The 17,703-nt window shown below is 46.7% G+C and overlaps 1 protein-coding gene across 3 annotated transcripts in view; it reads left to right on the plus strand.

The window, feature by feature from the left end:
• EXTL3 (exostosin like glycosyltransferase 3) overlaps positions 1–17,703 on the plus strand; it is a 221,365-nt gene that overhangs the window by 23,428 nt on the left and 180,234 nt on the right. Inside the window, exon 1 of one of the 3 annotated variants that reach the window (XM_084624264.1) lies at positions 7,092–7,285. The exons of the other annotated variants lie outside the window; for them this stretch is intronic. The gene's annotated coding sequence lies outside the window, so the exon portion shown is untranslated. Of the gene's footprint in view, positions 1–7,091; positions 7,286–17,703 lie in introns of those variants that run through there. 3 annotated transcript variants of the gene reach the window in all.

The following is a 17,703-nucleotide window of genomic DNA, read 5'->3' on the forward strand; positions in this document are numbered from 1 at the left end:
ATCTCTGGAAAGCTACAAAGTGTGTGTTTTGAGGGAGGAAAGGAAAGGAGAGGTCTGACCTGCATTGACACACAGAATTCAAGGGAACTCGAAGAGATAGAGCAGGCCCTTAGAGCGGTGGGCTCACTGAAGCGAATTAGCCCCATGCATTGTTCCTTCTCTTTTACTGCTCCAAAAGGCAGCCTCAGCGTTCTGCAGTGCCAGCCCAGTTTGGGCACTTAACCCCCTCAAATCAAAGCTTTGCAAGGGTAGGTTGCTCCTTGCTGCTGTCGCAGTACCACTTCAGGAGTGTTTGCTGATATTCCCAGGTGTACTACAGTATGAAAGCTTTTGTTGTTCTTTATAATGGAGTTTGAGTGAATTTTTGGTGCTTGGTGAAAGATTTTTTTGGACTGAGAGCTCTGAAGGCCACTATCCACAGAAGAGGCACGGTGTGCTCAAATCCACCACAAACCATTTCCTCCCAGTAAGACCTGGGTGGGCATAGTAGAGGGTCCATATCTGGGAGTGAGAAGTAGTTCAGTCTTCATGGTCTAGTGACAGTCAGTCATTTAGCTTCTCTGAGACTGCCATGAGGTGGCCAGTTGTGATCGGGTATATTTGTCTACTAGAAAGGCCACCATACAATGGTCAGGTGGTAACAACTTTCAGTTGCTAGTGACCTGGGGCACAGGAGAAAAGATCTATATTACATTACCAATCTCCTGAGACATCTCGTCCCTCACGGCTTACTTCTGACCACCCTTCTAATCCCTTTTTGCGTATTTAATTGCTTCAGTATGAAAATTATCCTTTTAAGCATTAAGAAAAGGAGTACTTGTGGCACCTTAGAGACTAACCAATTTATTAGAGCATAAGCTTTCGTGAGCTACAGCTCACTTCATCACGAAAGCTTATGCTCTAATAAATTGGTTAGTCTCTAAGGTGCCACAAGTACTCCTTTTCTTTTTGCGAATACAGACTAACACGGCTGTTACTCTGAAACCTTTTAAGCATTGTGGCTCTCATTAAGATACTATCTCAGTGGAGTTATGTAAATACAACATAATAAAGTAGCTTATTGGAGTTATGTACAATGTAATATTAATTGTTAATGACTTGTGCGACAATGTGATGTGATATACTTTTCCTGTGACCCTCAGTATTTAGCTTTAAAGTAAAATCTTCTTTCCAGACTATTATCTCTTGATTTTCCATCTTCAAATCACCAGATACAGTAGGAGACAGAAGCTTCACTGCATATCGGTGTCTCTGTTAACAAGGAACATTTATTTCTCTTCTCCACCCATCTTTACTAACCGGCAGTATTCTTTAGCATCTAAGAGTGTTAGCAAAAACTTTCATGTCTTGTAAACATTCCATGTTTTGTGGACTTGATCAGGATTCCCATGTGCCTCATTTACAATTCCACTTCCTCGCTCTTTGGATTGCAGCCCAAGCTCTGTGTTGGGTGAGGCCATAAGTCTGAATTGGAAGCTGGGAGGGAAAAGACTGCATTCCATTACACCTGTGGCTCTGAGACGTTCCAATTTCCAACGACTTTTTATATTTACTTTTTCCAGCATGGTATAGATATTGTCATTCGGTGTTTCCCTGCCCTCTGGACCTTACTGTGTTGTTTTTTTGGGCAGTGATGACTTTGTGCTGTTAAAATACTTAACTTTATATGGTACCTTTCCTGACCAGGAGATCCCTTCATCAACCACTGAAATGGTGGTTCATATTCTGCAAAACCTGGCAGCTGTTCCGATCGTGCATACTGCGCCACCACACAGAATGAAGTAAAGAAAAACCCGTATCCCTTAACAACTGCCATGGGAATTTCAATAGAATGTAATTACCTCAATTAGAATTTGGTCAGGACACCAGATTAACACTTCTTTTTTGTGAAGAGTGCCAAGGGATTCTTAATGGCCAGAAATATTCAGGTTCTCAGCAGGATCCAGAGTTCAGCAGCACAGTGCTCCCGAGCATCATGCTGAGGCACTGGTTTCTGTAATGATTGAGGGATGCATATTACCTATTTAGTTCCCTTATCGTTTCCTGCAGCACCCTGGGTTTTCTTTAGAGGCTTCCTATGCAAGTACTGAGCAGCCTGGCTGAAGACTGAGAGATCCAATACCACAAACTGCGGTTAAGACAGCTACCTGCAAACATACCATGAGATCTTTTAATACGCACAAATGGTCACGGCCTGGGTGCTATCTCTTCTGAAAGAAGGCAAGTTTTAAAAACACAGAATCAATTAAAATGATAGGAAAGAGACCAACATAATGGCTATTGTAGTGGAGGAAGGGGGTGAAAACTTTGATTGCTGCTGCCTTGGAGAGCAACAGATGCTTTTCAGGGTTCATCTCAGGCTGTGGGATAGTGCCAAGAATCTGTAGCACTGGCCTGTTTCAGATCTTCTAAATAGCCACTCAGAGTAACTTGATGTGCTTTCCAGTGGGGAGGAAACACCAGTACGTTAGATGTGAGAAATGCTTAGAAGTAAATGAGATGGGAGAGATCTGGCCATGGGAAAGGCAGAGAGGTAAAATGGATGGAGTTGGAATACAAGAAAGGAGAGGGGGATCATCCCATCAGAAACTGCAACTCTCAATCCCAGGTTCACTTCCAGGCAGACGAGAAAGGTTCCCAGCACAAAGGTAGCTTTAGGTTTAAACAAACAAACAAAAACAATTAGCAAGATCAAAAGATTTGTTTTAGGTTAGAAAAGGTGCTAATAGGACCCCTGCACTGAATTTTAACCCCCTTTTTTTTTAATCACTGATGGAACCCTTCACCCAATTGCATACAGTTTTGAGGTGAAATCTTGTGAATACTGCTGGGGAAAGGGAATGAAACCAATAGCTGTGAAAGTGGAAAGGAGTGAGAGCTGGGGATACGTCACCATGCCACTATCTTTATTAGAGAGGTGTACTTGAAATGGTGCTGATGTCCTTTCCCTATGCGTGAGGCAGATGAGCAGCAGCTCTGCACTGTGGGGGAGGTCAGAGCAGAGAGTTCCCTCCGGATGGATTGGAAGTACTGATGTCTTAATAGGGATAAAAATGATAAGAGAACTAAACCAGAGCTGCTCTTCCCTAACTGAAATGTACATAATAATCTTGGCAGAACTTAATGAAGGAAAGGAGAGATTTGCCAAGCTGCCTGCTTTTCCTGAAAGCTCACTGTTTCTTCAGGGGCTTGGGAGATCAGTTCTCCACTTCTTTTTCCTTCTCTGCTAAGTCCAGAAAGGATTGTTATCAGTGAGGGAATTTCATGAGAGAGAAGCATGAACTGAGCATAGCATAGCATAGCATTGAGAGCCAGATTGTAAAATCGTTGGGGCAGGGATCACTTTTCGTTTTGTCTGTACAGCGCCTCACACAATGGGGACCTGGCCCACGACTGGGGCCCCTAGCTGTTGCGGCAATACAAATAATAAACTCCTGCCTTCTGATCCCTGCTCTGTCACATCCTCCCTCTGTGGGCTTGAGAAATCTCTCTGCCTCAGTTTCTCCTTTTGTAAAATGCTAGTAGCATCTACCTAAGTCACAGAGACGTCCTGGGGATGGATTGATTATTTTTGTAAGGCACTTTGAAGCTGCCTAGCTTCACAGAGTGGGAAGAGGGGAGTTCCAAAAGCATGGTAAGTATGGAAGAATTGCTGTACCAGATCATTCAATGGACTATGCTATAATCTTTGGTTTTGGACAGTTATGAACTAAACAGATTAGAGGGGAAATTTCTTCCTTCTCCAGCCAGTTAGTGGATGGCCTCTGCTTTGAAGCACGATGGATAATATCACTTATACAGGGTAAAAATGTACGTTCATATAAAGGTGTAATCCTCTTTTGGAAGCTTACTTTGAACCTCTTGTATTCATTAACTGTTTGAAAAAGTTTCAGATACTGCATACAAGTTTTGCAAAGTGTATTCAAAATTTTACATGCTGTACAGTCACTGAACAACTCTTGTTTTAAAAACGGTAAGTATATTGCAAATGCTGTGGTGGATATGCTTAAGAATAGGGTAAAGGTGGTGGGAAAGAGTGCGTACAGACAAAAGGGTGTGTATGTGCCCAAGAGAGGATGTGTGGGTGTGTTCATTAGCCTGGGTGACATCTTGTCTAGGTAACTTGTAATGCTGTCATCATCTGTTGTCTTCTTTCTGGAAAATGTGATGATGTACAATTTCCGAGAACTTTTAAACCTGCAATACGTCTTCTGTCCCTTCCTCTGTGCAGCATGCTCCCCATTCGTGAGAATGAACTTCATACCACATAACCAATAGTGAGCCTTCCACCTGGTGTAGTTGTTTACACTGGTGGAAAGTGAGTGTAAAACAGTACTATTGGCATGAATGGAGAATTTGATTTGATTGCATTTTACCACCATTTTGCGCACATGTAAATGACTATAAAAGTGCAAGGCAGTGGAAAATTGGGCCTACCCTCTTCAGATTATACATTTTCAATGAATAATTTCTGTGTCCTGTTGTTAGGACTCCAAGAGATTTCCATTGTGTTACGGTTAGAAATTTGCTAACTGCAGTTGTCAGCCTACCCTTTTGAACAGGTAAAACCCTAATCTTTTACAATATGATCAAGCGTCCCTTTCTGAACAGATCTGTCAATGTATATGTTCTGGGGTGAGAGATTTGATTCCAATGGGTGTGAGAGCCTTTCAAGAGACACCAAAGGTATATTCTATAATATGTAATTAATATTTAAATGCATGAGGCCTGTAAAAAAAAAAAAAAAAAAAAGTACTGAATCTCTGTACAGACAGGCATAACCTAGTTTTGCAAACCCTTCTTGCATAAAAGGTGGATTCCATCTTTAGTCCCCCCCTCAACATTCTGTCTCTTATTCCCCAACCCCTGTGCTCTGTTTTCATCCTCCTGAAGGATTGCCACCTATCCTAAAATTTGCACGATTATCCTGATTTTTAATAAGGTTTACCCACAACCTGCTGTTGTGTTAAACATGACATGTCCTTATTTACAGTGTCTGTAAAGGTATGTTTAACATCATGTTAACATGACTCCTTCTGGCTGAAGCTTAACACAACCTAGCTTGCTAGTGAAGATGAGTCCAGTGGTGTGCTTTAGATCTTGCAAGTAGGGTTTGCAGACAGTCCAGGGCTGTTGCAGTGTTTTTCATTACATCCTTTTTAATGATGCAACAAGACCATCCTTCATGGGATACTGCAACATGTGATAACCTCCCCAGAAGTCTGGAACACCATTCATGATGTAGACCAGTGATGGCACATGACCATCATTTTGTAAAGTGTTACAGAAGTGCATGGTGACTGAATGACTTAGGACAGAAATCTCAGAATGGATCCTTGTTGGTTAAGAATTGCTCCTTAACCAACTCGCCCCATTGCCGGGGGGGAAAGCCCTGAGCCTCCACACCTCCCTGGTGAGTGAGTGGCCCATGATTGATTTTTTTTTCTGTGGGTCAATGGCCCATGACAGAAAAAAGGTTTCCCACCCCAGAGCCTGCACCCCCCAGCCGGAGCCCTCACTCCTCCCTGTGCCCCAACCTCCTGCTCCAGTCCTTATCCCCCTCCTGCCCTCCAAACCCCTCATTCCCAGCTCCAACCCAGTCTGCACCCCCAGCCAGAGCCCTCACACCCCCCCATTCCCCAACACCCTGCCCCAGCCCAGAGCCCCCTCCCACACCCTGAACACCTAATTTCTGGCCACACCCCTGAACCTGCACCCCCAGCCCAGAGCCCATACCTCCTCCCACACCCCAACCCCCTGCCGCAGCCCAGAGCCCCCTCCCCTACTCCGAATCCCTCAGCTGCACCCCCCAGCCTGGAGCCCCCTCCTGCACCCCAAACCCCTCATCCCTGGCTCTGCCCCAGAGCGCGCACCTCCCGCCTCCCAGCTCCCTGAGCCAGCTGGGTGAAAATGAGCGGGAGTGGGGAGAGCAAGAGATGGAGGGATGGAGTGAGTAGGGGTGGGGCCGTGAAGGGGTGGGGCATGGGTGTGGCATTGGAGGATGGGGGGGCAAGGGTGTTGGGTTTTGTGTGAGAAGAAAGTTGGCAACCCTTCTATGCAGTAATCATGGCACTGATGCTTTAGGTCAATGTTGGAAGGGTAAAATTGGGGGGGGGGGGTGGAAGGGAGGTTGTCCGCCTGACCATAATCCACCAGGCAGTGAGTGTGCTAAGCATCCTGGTCCGTGCCTGATCCACAGAGTAAGTCTGTGTAGGGGCCTGGCTCTGGAGCTCAGACTATAGCAAGGCGTGATGTTTAGCTCTGGAGGTCCCCGCTTCCATCCCCAGTATCAGCCCAGATGGCAGGGGGCGAGTAATAGCACCTACATGATTAGGGAATGCTAATGCCCCCCCCCCCCCAGAGGAACCTGGGGGCGTGGGGGTCACTGTACGTTCCCTGCTATTGGGTGGGAATCTCGGTTTCTCGGGCCCTGGGGCGACCACACGAGAACTTCAGTCGTCGTCGTGGTAGAAAGATCAACTTCTCTGTCCTCCCCGGGCGGGGCCTTTTAGTCCATTCATCTGCCAGGGACTGGGGCTGGCAGCGGGGCAGCCCCCAGTAGAAAACGCAGGGGCTGTTGACCGGGGCAGGGGAGGGCCAGAAGCCCCCCCCGCCCCAGCCTGGCTCCTGAGGAACCCCAAGGGGGAGCCCTGGGGTGGGCAGGGGAGCAGACAGGCGGGGGGGTGGGAGCAGGGGCGGTGATGAGGGGGGATGGGGCTCTTGGGGGGCAGGGTCACGAGGAGGGCCGGGGGCAGTGGTGGGGGAGGGGGCAGCGTCTGGCTGTGAGGCTGGTCCCCTGGCTGGGAAGGGACTTGGGCGCCGCCACCCACTGCGGCTGCGCAGTGAGGGTATCCGCCGCCGCTGCTCCTCCTGCCATCCCTCCCCCTCCACAAGGGGCTGAGGAACGCTTGGGAACTTCGACAGTTTTCGTCAGTTTCCGGAATAGACCCGCGTCCTCCTGCGCGTGGGGCCCCCCTGCTCCTGTCGGTATTTTCCTCCACCGCTTCGGCTACTTCCGTACGGCCTCGGCTAGTGTCGTTAATTTCCGCTCCGCGATCGGAAATGGCCGAAGACGTGTGTGATCCTGCGGTTTAGGGGAGGTGGAGGAGACCGGCCGGCTTCTTGGAACAAACCAACTGTGCCTGGACCGGGGGGGGGGGAGCAGGCTCGAACGGACGGAGGCGAAGGCCGCAGCTACGGCTCCCCCCCCCGTCCGAGGGCGGCGGCGGCGGGGTGAAGCCCAGGACGGCGCCTCCCAGAGGAGGGCTGCGTGGAGGCGCAGGAGGTAGGAAGGATCATACCATGTACTGGGGAGGGGGGAGGCATGCGGTGCAAAGCGACTGTGTCCTGTTAGCCTGGGATAGGAGCCGATGGGGATGGGGGGAGCCTGAGGGGCCAATGGGGGGGGGGGGCAGCCAAGAGCTTGGAGATGGGTTGGCCGCCGCCGCCGAGTGGTACAGTCTTGGGGGGCGTCGTTGGAGGGCGGGGCAGCACCAGGGCCCTGCTGGGAGGGCGGGGCAATAGGGATGGGGGGGGTGTGAGCGCGCGGGGGGGGGGCAAACACCGTGATGGGGGAGGGGTGCGTGTCGGGGTCAGGGACGCTTGCAGGGGAAGGGCATGTGTGGATGTGTTTGTGGAAGCAGCACGGGTGGGGGGGGGTCAGGGACCCTGAAGGGGGGTCACGTGTGGGGGAGGGGGTCAGGGACCCTGATGGGGTGGGTGCGTGTGTGCGTGGTGGTGGTGGAGGTGTCCAGCACCTTGATGGGGGGGTGCATGGAGGTGGGTGGGTGATCAGGGTTAGGGAGCCTGATGGACGGGGACGTGTATTGTTGTGTGTGGGGATCGGGGTCAGTGACCCTGTTGGGGGGCCCGTGTGTGTGGGGGGGGGCAGGGGTTCAGGCTCTCATGGGTAGGAGCTGTAGTCATACCAAGGACCTTCGTATGTGGGAGGAGAGGCAGTATCGGGCCTGGGGAACCCAATAGGGATGGGGGTCCTGCATCAGAACTAATTGGGGAGTCCTGCTGTGGAAGGGTTGGGGGCTCTGCCAGCGCTCAGGGTTCTGATGGGGGTGGGATTGAGGAGGTGGATGGACCAAGACTGTGATGTGCTTTGGGTCTTCTGCGTTTTGTGTCTCCAAGTACGTCATCTCCCTGTGTGCTGGACTCAGTTGTGCAGTGCACTGGTTTCTGCTGGATGGCACTCTGATTACTAGCCTTTGCTCCTTCTACTGGTGCATCCAGCTTTTGTGACTGGTACTCATAGGCATCTCCCTGTTACTTTTATAGGTTTATTTTTAAATTAAAAAAATGTGCCTATAAGAAGACAGGAACGTAGGTATTGCCAGACTGGACCAGACCTGAGATCCATGTAGTCCAATATCCTGACAGAGGCCAGTGCCAGCTGTTGCAGAGGAAGGCGGTGTTAACCTCCAGTGGGTATATGTGGGATAATCTGCCCCCAATGTTAGGTTATATTCTGATCTCTAATAGAGATTGGTTTAAGACCTAAAACATGAGGTTTAATATCCCTTCCAGAGATTTTGTTTGCAATAACATTTATAACTCTGGATAGTCATATTCTTAAAAAGAAAAGGAGTACTTGTGGCACCTTAGAGACTAACCAATTTATTTGAGCATGAGCTTTCGTGAGCTACAGCTCACTTCATCGGATGCATGCCGTGGAAACTGCAGCAGACTTTATTTATACACAGAGAATATGAAAAAATACCTCCTCTTATGCTCAAATAAATTGGTTAGTCTCTAAGGTGCCATAAGTACTCCTTTTCTTCTCTAGACCGTTTCTTATGTTATATGCTTTTTAGCATATCCCATCTCACATTTCCTATCTAAGGTACGTAATCCCAATCTTTTTAATTTCTCTTCATAGGAGAATTTGTCCATCCCCCTAATCCTTCTCCCTATACAAGGGCTTTAGGAGATTGTATACTTCATATTATAACATAATACCACCGGTAGTCTTGACTTAATCCATGAATCTTACTGGTGCAGTGCTCATGTGTTGCTGTTGGCTAGTTACTCTGGCCCTAACCAACTGTGGCAACTCAGATGCCTGCATAGTTGAATAGTAAGGATTGGAAATTGGCTACATCCTCAAGGTCTCAGTTGGGGAAACTGGTACCATTGGGGAAACTGCTAGCCAAGTTATGTCATCATGGAACAGCGAGACCAGGCCAAACAGCTGAGGAACAAAACCATACCTTCCAGAACTGCTTGTTTCTCTAAAATTATGACCAGAAACAACAACAAAAAAAGTGTCTTGTTTTTGTGTATGCTATAATTCAAAGATCTGGTTAGTGCCATCTGAATCTTTTTCAACACTGCTGGTACAGTATGTACTTACATATCTCAGTAAGGTATCTCAGCTCTAAAATTTCCTTTTTGGGTAAATCTAGTAACTGTGTGTGTGTGTCAAGAGATCTAAATAACTTGCTATCCTGCATTGCTGTTGCTCTCCCCTTTAAAAAAAAAAATCTGTTTTAAGGACCTGATTTTGCACACCTGTACGCACATGTGAAAAAGGGTGTTTGTGTAAGCATTTACAAGACTGGGGCCTGAGACAGAATCATCAACAATATATTTTGGTTTGTGGATTTGTGTTGCAAGTCTCTTTAAGACTGTCAGGTTCTCAGGGCAGGGGCCATGGTTTTTATACACTGTCAGTGTTTGTTCATTACTGGGTAATCATAGGCTATTTTCCCTGTTTGGTAAAATCAATATTAAATGAATGAGTCTTAACTATTCTGATACGCAAAGGCACAAAAATGCGGGATGTTGTATTTACAAAGTATTTCTGAGTGGGAGTAGTGGTTAATTTATCTTGGTATTAAATCTGCTGGAGGAGGAAATAGAGTGCTCCTCTTTTTTTTTTAAAAAACACTGATAAAGAGTTTGACAGTCCCATCACTACATGCAGCTTTATCAGTATTCAGTTAAGGCTCTGCTGTGTCTCTCCTCTTCCGTTCTTCACGCCAAGAGCTAGAGTTTACATCGGTTCAGCTCAGTGTTAGAGAGCCTGGAACTGGGGTAATTGACTGCCTTGAGTTCAGCAGAGAACAGCCAAATTCTTCTGGCAGCTGAACTATTGTGCAAGACGGTCCTTGATTTGAACTTACCAATATCTCATTGCAAAAGAGATGTTCAAAATAATTTTCTGAAACAGCCTAACTTTGGAAGGGGGAGAATGTTAAGAATTTTTGTTTTGCATGTGGGAGTCTGTGTCGTAGAGGTGGAGTGGAATAACCAAATGCACAAGCTAAAGGGAAACAGAGTGATCTCTTGAGTTGTCTTGACCCACAGGGCTCATTCACACAACAAAAAATAAAAAGGAAGGAGTGTCTTTGAGCTACTAAAATGGGGTGGGGAATGGGAGTTTTGCTATTGCTGGAATTCTTTTAAGTATGACTCTCCAGGACAGTGAAGACAATGAATTGAATGTTGGGCAATGAGGCCTTTGCTTGGCAAGCTCTAGGGGCAGCAGCAGCATGGGTGGAAATGCAGTTCAGGGACCACGCTACCTCCCACCCCAACCTGACCCTTTCAGGCTCAGGGAACCAGTGATATCATCAGACTCTGCATTTCACAACTTTGAGCCTTTTACTCTTTGCTAATTGTCTGTCTGTTCCTTTCCCAAGTGCTCTCTGGTGCCAGTCTCATTCTATTCTATATAGATTCTTATACCATGGTTACCATTGTAGCGTTTGAGCCCTGTCTCCTTGCTCTTGATGCCCACCACCATCTTTCTGCATTCCCTTACTCATAATAACAGGTAATCATCAAGTGATCCTTCCCCTATCACCCATTCCCAGCTTCTGGCAAACAGGGGCTAGGGACACCATCCCTGCCCATCTTGGGTAATAGCCATTGGTGGACCTTGTTATGGTCTTGGCCTTCACAACATCCTCTAGCAAAGAGTCCCACAGGCTCACTGTGTGTTGTGTGAAGAAATACTTCCTTTTGCTTGTTTTAAACCTGCTGCCTGTTAATTTCATTTGGTGATCCCTAGTTCTTCTGTTATGAGAAGGAGTAAATAACACTTCCTTATTTACTTTCTTCACATCAGCCATGATTTTATAAACCTCTATCATCTCCCCCCTTAGTCATCTCTTTTCCGAGATGAAAAATCCCAGTTTTATTAATCTCTCCTCATATGGAAGCAGTTCCATCCCCCTAATCATTTTTGTTGCCCTTTTCTGAACGTTTTCCAATTCTAATATCTCTTTTGAGATGGGGCGACCAGATCTGCATGCAGTATTCAAGATATGGGTGTACCATGGATTTATATAGAGGCAATATGATACTTTCTGTCTTATTATCTATCCCTTTCCTAATGATTCCCAACATTCTGTTTGCTTTTTTGACTGCTGCTGCACACTGAGTGGATGTTTTCAGAGAGCTATCCACAATGATTCCAAGATCTCATTCTTGAGTGATAACAGCTAATTTAGACCCCATCATTTTATATGTATAGTTGGGATAGTGCTTTCCAATGTGCATTACTTTGCATTTATCAATATTTGAATTTCACCTGCCATTTTGTTGCCCACCCACGTAGTTTTGTGAGATCCCTTTGTAACTCTTCACAGCCTACTTTGGACTTAACTCGTTTGAGTGGTTTTGTATCATCTGCAAATTTTGCCACCTCACTGTTCACCCGTTTTTCAAGATTATTTATTAATATGTTGAATAGTACTGGTCCCACCACTGGCAATACCACTATTTACCTCTCTCCATTCTGAAAACTTACCATTTATTCCTACCCTTTGTTTCCTATCTTTAACCAGTTACTGATACAGGAGAGGACCTTCCCTCTTATCCCATGACAGCTTCCTTTGCTTATGAGCTTTGGTGAGGGACCTTACCAAAGGCTTTCTGAAAATCTAATTACACTATATCCACTGGATCACCCTTGTCCACATGCTTGTTGACCCCTAAAAGAATTCTAGTAGATGTGTTTGGACAGATCCTTATAGGATGGAGTGCTGACCCTGACTGGAGTCTTTGGGTGCTACTGTGATGTAAATGAATTGCAGGACAGTTGCATGTAATTTGCTTTCTGGGTATATTTTACACTTGCTTATTTGACTGGGAAAGCAACATACATGCATGCACACATGCAGTCCTTTCTAAATGTTGAAGAGCACATAGTGTTTAGTTGTGATTTTATACTGCTGTTTCATGGTGGTTGCCATGATTGAGTTTGGCTTTTGCAGCTCAGCTTCACACTGCTGCTTGTCACACAAATGAGTTAGATGTTGTTTGGAAAACAGGTGCAAAGCCAATGAGTTCTGGGGTTTGTTAGGATGGGTAAAAGCAGCAGCATGTACAGCTCTGCTGCTTACAGATAATCAATCCCCAAACTGTGTAGGAATAAAAAGCGCTGAGTGCTGGCTGACCAGGTAAACTGATGTTATTTCACAGCAGACACGGTGCCAATTGCGAAGTGCAAATTGAAATTCCATTTTGATAAATTGTTGCTATTAGTTAATTGAAGTCTGTTGCCAGCCAGAGAGGTTTAGTGGCCTGACTAATCTATTGCAAATGGATTTACCTCTGAAAATGTTGAAGGGATATTGAGTAGTTTAAGCCTAATATTTGACTTGCTTTCAAATTGCTATAATTTTGTAGGGAATGTCCTATAGATTCCAATATCTCAATTTTTAAAATCCAACACTTATTTGAGAACAAAGTTTAAAATATCCAGTATTTATATAACATCTGCCTAGATGTTGTGCTCCCTCTGCTGGCTTTTGCAGCTAACTGTAGATAAGGTGCCACAAGTACTCCTTTTCTTTTTGTAGATAACCAGCAATCCCGATTCTCAGAGTTGTACTGACATGATCAATAAGTCCTCAAAGTGAAACTGACCTCTCTCTCTTACTGGTTAAAGCTGAGTGAAATACAGTGTTTCCCTGCCCTTTATTACGGTTAAGAAAGCAGCATTGCTAGTCAGTTGTGGCCCTTTGGTCTTCCATGGAACAATTATATTTCATAATAAGTACAGAGTTTTTATTCTGAACTGTCTGTTTCACATATATCCCCGGAACCCTTCCTGGTGGTTTTGGTCTTGGATGTGCTAGCAGTACAGGTAGCCTGCAGTTCATTTCAATGCATATATCATTTTGTTTCCTCAGGTGCTTGCTCTGACCTGATCCTGTAGGACAGACTCTCTTCTCATTATGTATTTGCCTGTCTATGTGCTCTACCAGTTGATTTATGCCATTTGGAAGTTATGTGGTCTTCTCAAATATATGCCAATAAAACCATCATCTATTAATCAATTTTTAGGAAGGTTATCTCTGCCAAAATGTCCAAAAGTGTGCTCTCAACTTGGAGATTTGAGAGACCTGGGCCTGATTTTAAGAAGTGTTGAGCATCCACAAGTCGCAGTCAAATTGGTGAAAGATACAGGTTTGGTATTGTGCTTCGTGGACTGGAGCCCTCTGTTTCAGTGCAGAATAAAAACAGTATGAGTAATGGCAGGTCTAGCTTCCATCCCACTTTCTCATTAGTATGCCCCAGTTATGAACTGGAAGACACACCCCCATACGTCAGAAGTACAATCAATGGAATGAAACAGAGCACAAGAGAGGCTTTTGTGTATATTACTCCTGGGGGAATTCTCCGCAGGTTTTTTTTTTTTTTTAAATCTGTGCACAATATTTTAAAATTCTGCCAAATTCTGCATATTTTATGTGTCATAATAATACAATATACTCTCTCCAGTTTCAATTATTTTGGTAATTTATTTCAAAATACCTGTCAACAAGTATGTCAACAATACAGACAACAGCAAAAAACATTTCCCCAGGAGTAGAGAGTTCAAGGAACCCCTATAACAGCCCAGTTTAAGTTGGGGGGTACTGGAGGGGGCTGTGAAGGCCCCCAGAGCCCAAACACCTGTACTCCCAGAGCCCAGCTGTGGGGCACCCTCCAGCCCAGACCCCAGCATCCTCCTTCCCCACAGAGCCCAGCCGTGGGGACCCCCGTCACCACAGAGCCCAGGCGTTGGGCAGCCCCCAGCCCACACACCAGCACCCCCAGATCTTTTGCTCCCCCCAACTTCTTTACTGTCCCGCCGGGGGACGTGGTATAGTGTGGCTGTGCCCTTCCTCATCCTTTCACATATCTGGCTGGGTCTCCCAGACCCTCTCCCTTCCCTGGGAGAATGAGGATCAAAGACATCAAAGACTGTGCAACCTTGAGCCCAGCCAGGCTGGGTGCTCTGCTCACTGCAAGCTGGGCTCTGCAGGGTCCAGCGGCCCACAGTGGCGGCCAGAAATTCTGCGGGGAAAGCAGGGAATTCTGCATCTTGCAGTGGTGCAGAATACCCCCAGGAGTAGTATATGCCTTCGCTCCAGTGTATAAATGTTAGACAGGAGTGTTTTGAAATAAAACCTATTTACCTTTCTCTCTGGTGTTGACCTTTGGGCCTGGTAGAGTTGCAGAGCTATTGCATGTGGGTATTTAATTACTATCTGAGCTTATTTGGTGGGAACTGATGTTGGGCATTTCTGCTGTCTTACCTGTTGTGTGCCATATGCACTATGAGGGAGTGGAGTGGAAACTGCTGACTAGCAGGTGAACTCTGGAAAATGTTAGCTAACAAAAGAAAACGAACCCTATAGCCTAAAAGCACTAAGACAGCCAGTAAACTGATGGAGCTTGAGAGCCAAGAGCCCTCCTTAAAGCATATAAAGAGTTGTTGTTGATGTGAAAGCACTGGTGTTTTCGTGTCCATCTGCTGAAAGTAGGTGTGACAGGCATGGGAATTTCCTGCAGTAATCTTGGAAAACCGTATTGAAGTTAAGTTTAAGTATCTTTGGCGTCCATTGTATTAAATGTAAAGGTTACGTATTATTGTGAGCCTCGATGATCAAACGACTGTACTGAACAATGTTGCAGACAAGAATGGTCTTTTGGGACAATATGTGTAAAGTGGGTTTCCTGAGGAATCTATGGGAGGAGGTGAATGCAAATTCCCCACCCCTGATTATGCAAAACCCCAACCTTTTGAAGCTACGCTCTGAGGAGGAGACCATTATCTGCTGATGATCAGTTCAGGGAATCTGAACATCAAAGGCGCAACATGTAATAAAGGAAAGACTTGGGGGGTGCTAGTTATGATATGAGGCTATTACGAACTTATAACCACAGAAAAACCCTTCAGTGGGGTATGAAAGACTGACTCCTATGAGAGCCCTTGTTGGAGTTGGGATGATCTCAGGTAAGCTTATTAGTGTGCGTGTAGGTTCTTTTATCACTGTTAATATGTTTTCTCTGTAATGCTTTGGCCTTAAAAATAAATGTGCTTGCTTATCAAGAGCTATGTGTTAACTTATAACTGCTGGTAATTACAGCTGTGTATAGCCTTCAAAGAGAATGTAAAATGCAGACACCGGCCTATTTGGACATTCTGGTTTGCTGGGAATATCACAGTGTAAGCAGGGAACTGTGCAGCTTGGAAAAACCCCGGTCAGGACAGGAAGGAGAGATGTGTCCCTCTACCCAGCAGAGGTGGTAATTGAGAAGCCTGGAGTGGGTGCTCTTGAGGGACCACAGAGGGGGAATACATGGACATCAATGTTCCCTCCAATTTTTGACAGGCCATGTGTGCAAAAAAATTTCTGTGCAAATTGTGCTTCTGTGCAAATTTTTGTGTGTGCGGCGCTTCGCCGTGTGCGTGGGGTTTAGGATCTGTGTGCACAAACAGTGATGGGCAGTTGCTTTGAACTATGTCAGTAGGCTCCTACCGCTCCCTCTAGGCCAGAGGTGGGCAAACTACGGCCCGCGGGACTATCCTGCCCGGCTTCTGAGCTCCCGGCTGGGGAGGCTCGCCCCCGGCTCCTCCCCCACAGCCTCAGCGCTCTGGCCCGACACTCCTGCGAGCGGTGTGGCTGGCTCTGGCATGGTAAGGGGGTGGGGGGGTCCCAAGGGGCAGACAGGGAGCAGGGGGCGGTTGGATGGGGCGGAGGTTTTTTGGGGGGGCGGTCAGGGAATGGGTCGGGGGGGTTGAATAGCGCATGGGAGTCCCGGGGGGCCTGTCAGGGGGCAAGGGTGTGGATAGGGGTTGGGGCAGTCAGGGGACAAGGCGCGGGGGGGTTGGATGGGTCAGGCGTTTGGGAGGGCAGTCAGGGGACAGGGAGCGGTTGGATGGGGCGGAGGTTTTGGGGGTGGTAGTCAGAGGATGGGGAATGGGGGGGTTGGTTAAGTGTGGGAGTCCCAGGGGGCCTGTCGGGGGTGTGCATAGGGGTCGGGGCAGTCAGGGGACAGGGAGAAGGGGGCGGTCGGATAGGGGGTGGGGTTCCAGGGGGGCAGTTAGGGGCGGGGGTCCCGGGAGGGGGCGGTCAGGGGACAAGGGGCGGGGGGGTTGGCTGGGTCAGGGATTCTGAGGGGGGCTGTCGGGGGCGGGAAGTGGGAGGGGGCAGATAGGGGGTGGGGGCCAGGCTGTTTGGGGAGGCACAGCCTTCCTTACCCGGCCCTCCATATAGTTTTGCAATGCCAATGTGGCCCTCGGGCCAGAAAGTTTGCCCACCTCTGCTCTAGGCATATATAGAAGTAATTAACAGGTAAGAAACTACTTTTGCCCAGCTTCTGAAAAAAATGTAACACCGGTTTGAACGCTGGATTTGTTCATGGTTCCCACTGAGGAATAGGGTGGCCAGCCGCATGATGTAGTGCAGTAGAGAGAGCCAATTGACTGGAAAGGCTGACTTCCAGAATGCAGTAATGTGCTACAGTGATCTGGGCCAACGTTATTTTCCAATATTAATGAAGATAGTGGTCCCCTGTGCAACCATGAAAAAAAGCCATCTATTATTTAGGACAAGTAGTTATTCATTTCCTTAGGCACCTCTTCTGGCAAGCCTTGGGAGCTTGTAAATGCATCACCCCCTCACAACTTGTGTATCTGAATCTTAATGTAGGGACTGAGGACTATCCAGCTATCGGAAAACCAGCCAGAGAGAATGGCAACTTTCCAGTGCAAATAATTACTGGGGTAGCTGACAGTTGGCTTTTCAGAAACCTTTTCCCAATAGTTCCCAACAGTTCATCAAGAAACAACAAAAAAACGTGGAAGAAAATAAGAATGGTCTGCCAGGTGATGCAGGAAAGAAATCGTAGTTTATCAAATAGCACCAGCGATGTAATAAAATGGATGATGAGGAGGAACAGACTAGGGGACAGCGTGTAGGAATGTTGTCTAGTGAGCACTAGGATTTGACATGCTCAAATACAGGGGTTCTCAAACTGGGGGTTGCGAGCTGTCTGCCTCTATCCCAAATCCTGCTTCACCTCCAGCATTTATAATGGTGGTAAATATATTTACAAGTGTTTTTAATTGATAAGGGGGGGTCGCACTCAGAGGCTTGCTATGTGAAAGGGGTCACCAGTAGAAAACTTTGAGAACCACTGCTCAGATACGATTTCAGTCTGTCACTGACATTCTGTGTAACCTTTGGCAAGTTGTCTGAAAATTCTGCTTTCGATGAATGTGTAAAGAGGGTATCATGCCTCTTTATTTTACAGGAGAGCTTGGAGTTTAGTCAATGTTTGTAAAGTGCTTTCAGATCCTTGGATGACACGCCAAGTTTACATGCATATTATTAATAACTTGAAAATTATTAGAAATAATATTTAACACACACTAATTGTTTCCTCTGTTGCACTTGGGTACTTATTACT

Source organism: Lepidochelys olivacea (assembly GCF_965140295.1).
Source record: "Lepidochelys olivacea isolate rLepOli2 genome assembly, chromosome: 3".
Taxonomy (NCBI): domain Eukaryota; kingdom Metazoa; phylum Chordata; order Testudines; family Cheloniidae; genus Lepidochelys; species Lepidochelys olivacea.